We start from the raw sequence: 7,035 nt of genomic DNA, 5'->3' as shown, positions 1-7,035 counted from the left end.
CTTTGCAAAGAAGGTTTACTTTTAGGATAAATCTTCAGAGAGTTGGTCCTTTCCTACTTAAAGGGCACCCCTTTGGCAGTGAAAGTGCAGCCTAGCCGTTCTGTACTGCTGCCACAGCACGCCTTCGCTCAGGGTATCCCAAAATGTCCTTTACCTTATTATCAATGCAAATGCAATGAATGATTCCTGTTCCAGAATTTCATCCAACTCAGCATCTGAGCAGATGCAAAAATATAGATTACTTCACACTAAGAGAAAATAGCAGTACTAAATGAGAAACTACACAAAAACCACACTGCATAAACATATGCTCTTTTCTGAGAATGCACATACTACAGTGAAACCCCACCAGACTTCATACTTCAAAATGAGTACCAGTAGAAACCCCCTGAAAGCCTAAACCTGCACAAATGTGTGATTTCATACTGTCAATGAAATCTCTCTCATAGATAGGAGCTGTGTCAGCAATTGCTGCATAAAAATACCACGGTAACCATTATGAAATCTGATTCTAAGGGATTTTCAGAGACTTTTCCCCTTGTTTCTGTGACATGCTGCAGTATACCACCACCCTGCCCATTTGCACCATTTTCTTTCAAATGAAGTTATGCAAATCCCAAATCTCCCATGCCACCAGCGTGCATGCTCAAGCTAGATCAATTTCACTGCTGGACTGAAAAGAATCACATTGCACAGCTTCAAATCCGTGCTGCTGAATCCATAGCTCTCTTCAAAGTGTTTGATTCTGGCAGCGAAGCAATGGCCTGGCCATGATGTGCAACCTTAATACATGAGATATAGATTGATAAAACCTTACAAATGAAGCCTTCTTAGTAATTTATTATTGCAATTTCTAGGGTTGTGTAAGAGAGTCTATTTTCTGCAGCAGCCAAGGATTCAAGCAACTTAATGTAAGAGTGAATGACAGAGTTAAAAGAGCCAGGTTCCCCAGAGTGGGGCTGTGACAGACATACACCCTCCACAGAGAAGCAGTGTAAAGAAAATTATATCACATACCATCTAGGGAGAAATAAATCTAAGAAATTTATTGTCATATAACTGAACTAAAACCCTAGACTATCAAGCAAAGGCATTTATATGCTGTTCCTGGAGTATGAGTGAACAACTCCAAGGGCTCTTAACACACAAGAGACCACAACCACAACAGATCCCTGGGAAGCTGTCTGAAAGCCTCGAAGTTGCTTCAGCACAAATCCCTGCATTTGCCACAAAAATGCGACATCCCTGGTGTGCCTGCCTGCCTCTGCACTACTCCACAGGCCCCAAGAACACTGGGGCATAGCAGTGGTGGGTCAGGCTCCCACAGAGGTTGATTAGGGCCTCTTATGTAATACCAGTTACTGGTATTACAGTTTATGTCCTTCAATCACTAAGAAACTAAATTATAACTTGATCTCTCAGATGCAAACTTTACTTACACCTACTTCAAAGCAAGACAGGCACTTGTCTAGCAGGTAACACCACAAAATGTAACACCAAGAAACACACTGCATATTTGACTCCCTCACCATTACAACTGTATTTTTCTAAAGACTATTGCAGGTTTCAACCTGGATTTATCAAGGCCACCATCCTGCCTCCTAAGCATATCAACATCTACGTTGTTATGTTTATTTGAAAAAGGACTTTGTGTTTCAGGATCCTTCCCTCCTCTGGAAAAATCAAATAAGAAGCTTCATTATCTTTGGATAATGGAAACTGTAAAAAAAAAAGAGCAAAAATAAACCTATCATGATATCATGGTATTATGAACATGGCACATCTGTAAGTGAAACTGTTAAGTGTTATAAACTGGAAAATTGAATCTGTGGAGAAAGGACACTCAGATGAAAATGCATTATATTCAGAGATGTTTCGGGTCACTTAGATAAAAGATGTACAAATACCTGTTTTTCACTTGTTTTTAAAATAAAGGGAAGAATAATATGAATTCTACTCGTGTGCAATGATATCTAGTTCCATCTCAGGCAAAGTCTTTATTTACCATTTACATTGTTCACTTACTGAATTTTTGCAAAGTATAAGTCTGACAATTACAGAACTATTTTTAGTTCTTTATAAAAATTATAGCACTGCTAATTCAGAGAATGGAAATAGTAATGTATTTCGTAATGTATTTTGTAATGTATTTCACAGAGAAATACATTTAATATTGAAACATATACCTACTCTATTTCCAGTTGCCTCCTGGGTAAATAAACATTTTTTTACTTGTTAAATTAAATGCACATTTTGTATCTGATTACCATTTCTATGTACATGTCCATTGTATGTCTACAATACAGTATATATCACATCCATGGGATTATGCCAGATTTACTTGTTATTGTTAGCCATGCAGAGTCAATTGTGCTTGCAGATTGCAAAGCTTCATGTTTCTACTTTTCAAAGGGACAGCAGGTTTTACTACTTACTTGGCCAGAACATTGTAGGTAATGCACATTCGTTCTTCAGTGCTCCATTAAACATACAGCAGCCAAATTCACTTCTTCATCAGAAAGATGCATCAAAATACGTGGGTTTTTTTACATTTCTAAATAAAACTTTTTCATCAGAGCCAAAAAAAAACTCAGTATGCTTTTTCCAGAAGAAAGCAATACAAAGTTTTTAGAGATACTCTTTAATTCTTTACTTGGATGGAAGAGCAGAATGGCTGATGCACCAGTTTCTTCATTAAAATCAGCATATAAATATTTCTTTTACAAGGTAAGTATTACCAGACAAAAACACCTGGGGTTCTTAGACTCTAAAGCAAATAATTCTGAGTCAGTCTTGGAAAGGGTCAGTTAGACAAGCACAAACTCCGATAAAACTTCTTTCTTATTTTTCATAGTCTTGTCATTCATATTTGAACTTACCCAGTGAAGATGGTGCCTACTGGTTCATAATTCAGCTTCCTGCCCAATATTCTTACTATAGATTACATTGGTAAGGTCCAAAAGTGAAAAAAAAAGAAAGTTAGTGCTGAAGTTGTCTGGAAATGCATCAAAAGTTTCTGAAGACTTGGGTAAGGCCTTGGTCCAAGTCCAATCCAGTGTCTGAAATAACATGTCCTTAACTTCTTAATATATATATAAAACCATAAGCCAGGCATCTTCAATTTCTGCTTGTAAAAAACTGGCACCCTGGAACGTTTAGGCAGAATATTAAATGATCTGTCAATTTTACATCAATGGGGGGAATGATCTGGATCAGTTCTGTAGCACTTATTTTTTGTGCAGTATTTAAACTCCTGATTCAGTTCTGTACAAGAATAAAGATGTTTTCACATGAAAAGATGCCATTTGCAGTGGATTTCCAGCAAGACAAATCAGTCTTTATTACCCTGGAAGATTTATTGTCTATTCAGAAAACCCAAAACCAACCCCAAACCCCCAAGCATACTTCATTAGCAGAAGTTACATAATTATGGGTTTTTCCCCTTCAGGAAAAACATTTGAATGCATTTCAAAGGGGGCAGGGAGAGAGTCAGTAGCATTTAAAAATTTAGAGAATTATCTGGAACCAGACTTTCTTGGTCTAATGTCAGAAAAAATCTGATTAATTCTACATTAGGTGCTGTATTTAAAGATAAGTAAATTATGGCTTGTAAACCAACTTTACTGCTTTTAGCATTTTTTTGAGGTTCTTGTTCTTAATGCCATTTTTCTTTTGATTCATCAGGATCACCCTCTATTCACATTGTCAATCTTGTTCGCTTTTATCTGCTGTCTTAGAAGAGACTTACATAATCGAGAATTACTATTCCAGCAGTGCTCCTGGGGCCACTCTTCTGTTTCCTCTATTTCTGCAGCCCTCCACTTCAATGTATTTTGGTTGTTGAAATCATTTCATCCTTACCACATCAATTTAAATTATATTAGGTCCAAACCTATTTGTATTTACTCAGTTACTAACTTCATTCTCTCCTCTCCAGACGCATTTGCTCTCACTGGATCCTTTATTTACATATACAAGCATTTCTTATATTTTGAGCTGTGAGATAACACCATCAACTTTCCACAGCCTGTTACGTTTAAGCAGTATTTGACCGTGTCTGATGCCTACTGCAGCTATCACAAAGTGTGTGTGTGTGGGAAGCACAGAGGCTATGGAAGCGATCTTCAGACTGCAGCACCCCATCCTCTGAATAGCATTTTGGTGGGAGTTGAGGATTAGGATCTGATCAAATACTACTTTTATCTCTTGAGATCACTGGATTTCCCTTGAAGCAGGAACAAGCCCACCAAACCCTCACTTTTGTTCAGACACAAAGCCAGCAGAAGAGAGAAGGGAAGAAACGGGTCACCCTGGCCAGCGGCTCCCCGGCCAGCAGCAGACAGGGAGGGAACGCGACGTACGGCCAACCCCGAGGTGTGGGAGGCGCTCTCTCAGCCGGCCCCCATGCCATTGACCGCCCACTCGCCGGTTCCACCCTCTCCCGTCCCTTCCGTTTTCGCTCTCCTCCGCAGGCGGGCAGCAGCAAGAGGGGCGGTTTGTGAGACAGGAGGAGGCCGGGCCGGGGCATCCCTCAGGGCGGAGCGAGCTGGCTCCCGCGCCGCCGGTGCTCCTTGCGCCTGCGCGGTGAAGGGAGTGGAATGGCGCCGGCGTGGTGAGTAACGGCGGGGACGTGGTTTGAGTGGAGCCGTGTTCCCGCCGGCAGCGGTGGTCTCGGAGCCTTTCCCCACTCTCAGGGACTCGGCGGGTGGCGGCGGTTCGCGGCCCTCAGCCGTGGTGCGGGTCTGCTGGTGGCGAGCCCGGCTCATCCCTTCCCTCACCGCGTCACCTTGGCTTGAGCGGCTTCTCCGCTCGACCCGGGGTCGTTTGGGGTACGGCCGGCGGGGTTCCCTTTGTGTACCCCCGGTGCGGCTGGGGAGCCGGCGTTTGACCGGGAGCGGTGCCACATTGTGCCTTACCGTGGTGCTCTGAGGGAAAAGCAGTTTGTCCCTTTTCCTGTCAGCTCCTGGCTGCAATAGAAATACTTTTTTAGTTCTACTTGCTCTTACTTTTCTCCAGTAAAAGGTTGAGAAGCTCCATTGTTTTTTGATACCTTGATTTTCGGTTGTGGGAAGTGCTGCTGGGGATCGAATGTTGTGGTATTGCGTGTTTCCTAAAATGAGGTCTGTGAAATATCTGGGATTTGTGCGGGAGCTTCCCGATTAGTTTGAGGTCGTTAGGGGATGCCGAAGGTGTGGCAGTGCTGGGAGGTGGGAACGGCTGTTGGAAAATAAACATGCGGGCTGGCACATCATCCTTGAGGGGTATAAATGGGGCTTTGTTATCTGTCCTTTCTCATTGGACAGTGCGTGGTGTTTGCATAGAGAAGAAGGTACACAGAAGTGTGTATCAGGTGTTTTTCAGGCCAGGTGTCTCCTATCTAGTTACAACTCAGTAAACACATGGCAGCTTCTCAGCCTGGAAAGGGTGGGAATCAAGTGCCCTGGAATCAAGTGATATGGTGAAACTGGAGTTCATTTATTTTTCATCCTTGTCAAGTGAGGTAGATTACCCATAGGGGGAAAAAAGTCTAATCTGTTAATTTAGCTCTCATGAAGTTGTCCAAATGGGAATATCTTTAATAAAGATAACTGTGAACATCAGTGACAACTTGCTTTTTCCCAGATAATAGTTTTATTTTGCATTTTTTGGAGAAAATATTTTTGTCTGAAAAAGGAAATTTGCAGTTTTCAAAGATGTGTGATTCTGTTTAAGTCCCCTTCTTCCCTTCTCTCCCCCCAGCTGAAATCTAAGCTAAACCTGGGGAATTGCCTTGCATTTAGAAACTATTGAAGGGTTAGACAAGCTGTATATCAGGTGAGTGGTACTGTGTAAGTCCCTTCTCTCATGCTAAATATATACACATGCCCATGTACATACATAAGTATGGTTCTGATGGATGCTAATCATGAACTGTCCTTAAAAAACACTTGGTGAAGGAGGTGGCAGGTATCCTCTATGGAATTTAATTCCATTACTGCTACTGTGGTATATTTTCTTCCACTGAATCTTTGGAAATGTCATGGTTTAAGCCCCGTCAGCAACTCAGCCGCGCAGCCGCTTGCTCACTCCTCGCCCTTCCTCCCCCCCACTCCCAGAGGGATGGGGAGGAGAATCGAAAGAATGTAACTCCCATGGGCTGAGATAAGAGCAGTCCAGTAACTAAGGTATAACACAAACCACTGCTGCTACCACCAGTAATAATAATAAGGGAAATAACAAGGGAAGAGAATACAGCCGCTCACCACCTGCCAACTGATACCCAGCCTGACCCAAGCAGTGATCTAACCCTTCTGGGTAACTGCCCCCAGTTCTACATCCTGGGCATGCCGTGATATGGAATACCTCTTTGGCTAGTTTGGGTCAGGTGTCCTGTCTCTGCTTCCTCCTGGCTTCCCCTCCTCCCTGGCAGAGCACGAGATTCAGAAAGTCCTTGATCGGAGTAAACAGTACTGAGCAGCAACTAAAAACATCAGTGTTATCAGTGCTGTTCCCAGGCTGAAAGTCAAACCCGCAGCACTGCACCAGCTACTAGGAAGGGGACAAAATGACTGCTACTGCTGAACCCAGGACAGGAAGGCATGCGAGTTTTTTAGGATGCTTCTTCAGATTTGTGAAACGCCTGCAAACTGATCAAAATAGTAAGCATGCTCACGCTGGACATCCTGAGTGTGTCAGCGGCTTATGTTTAAGCTGTTGTGTCATGAATGTGCTGCAAAGGAGCATCTTTGAATTACTGTGTGTGTGCTATCCCATTATGCATTGAATATAGCAGTATCATTAGTGCACCTGCCCATATAATCTGTTTGGGGTGTACTCAATCTTTTGCTTGTGTTCTGGTTGATAGGTGTATGCATTATGAAATACAGCCTAATTTTTTGGAAGTATTACCATTTTTCAATATTTTCTAATAGAGATTTGTGATCAGTTCACTAATGAACTGTAAAGATTTAAACATAGTTATAAACCACAGCTACAAAAAGCTGACAAGTTCCAGGACTGACTTTAGTGGGTTTTAAACAGAGCATAATAGGTGCT

General features: G+C 42.2%; 2 protein-coding genes across 3 annotated transcripts in view; one reads left to right on the top strand and one right to left on the bottom strand.

Moving 5' to 3' along the window:
* The window catches only part of PPP4R2 (protein phosphatase 4 regulatory subunit 2), a 67,034-nt gene extending 63,639 nt beyond the window's left edge, over window positions 1-3,395 (bottom strand). The window contains exon 1 of the mRNA XM_057422990.1: window positions 3,392-3,395. The gene's annotated coding sequence lies outside the window, so the exon portion shown is untranslated. The remainder of the gene's footprint in view (window positions 1-3,391) is intronic.
* Window positions 3,396-5,749: 2,354 nt separating this feature from the next.
* Window positions 5,750-7,035, top strand: part of SHQ1 (SHQ1, H/ACA ribonucleoprotein assembly factor) — a 54,297-nt gene continuing 53,011 nt past the window's right edge. For both annotated transcript variants that reach the window (XR_008973985.1, XM_057422912.1), the window contains exon 1: window positions 5,750-5,814. The gene's annotated coding sequence lies outside the window, so the exon portion shown is untranslated. The remainder of the gene's footprint in view (window positions 5,815-7,035) is intronic.

This window comes from Pezoporus wallicus, unplaced genomic scaffold (assembly GCF_028554395.1).
Source record: "Pezoporus wallicus isolate ANWC-B61680 ecotype Strahan unplaced genomic scaffold, APGP_CSIRO_Pwel_v1 contig_7073, whole genome shotgun sequence".
In the NCBI taxonomy this organism is placed as follows: domain Eukaryota; kingdom Metazoa; phylum Chordata; class Aves; order Psittaciformes; family Psittacidae; genus Pezoporus; species Pezoporus wallicus.
This window is presented reverse-complemented; position numbering and strand designations above follow the sequence as displayed.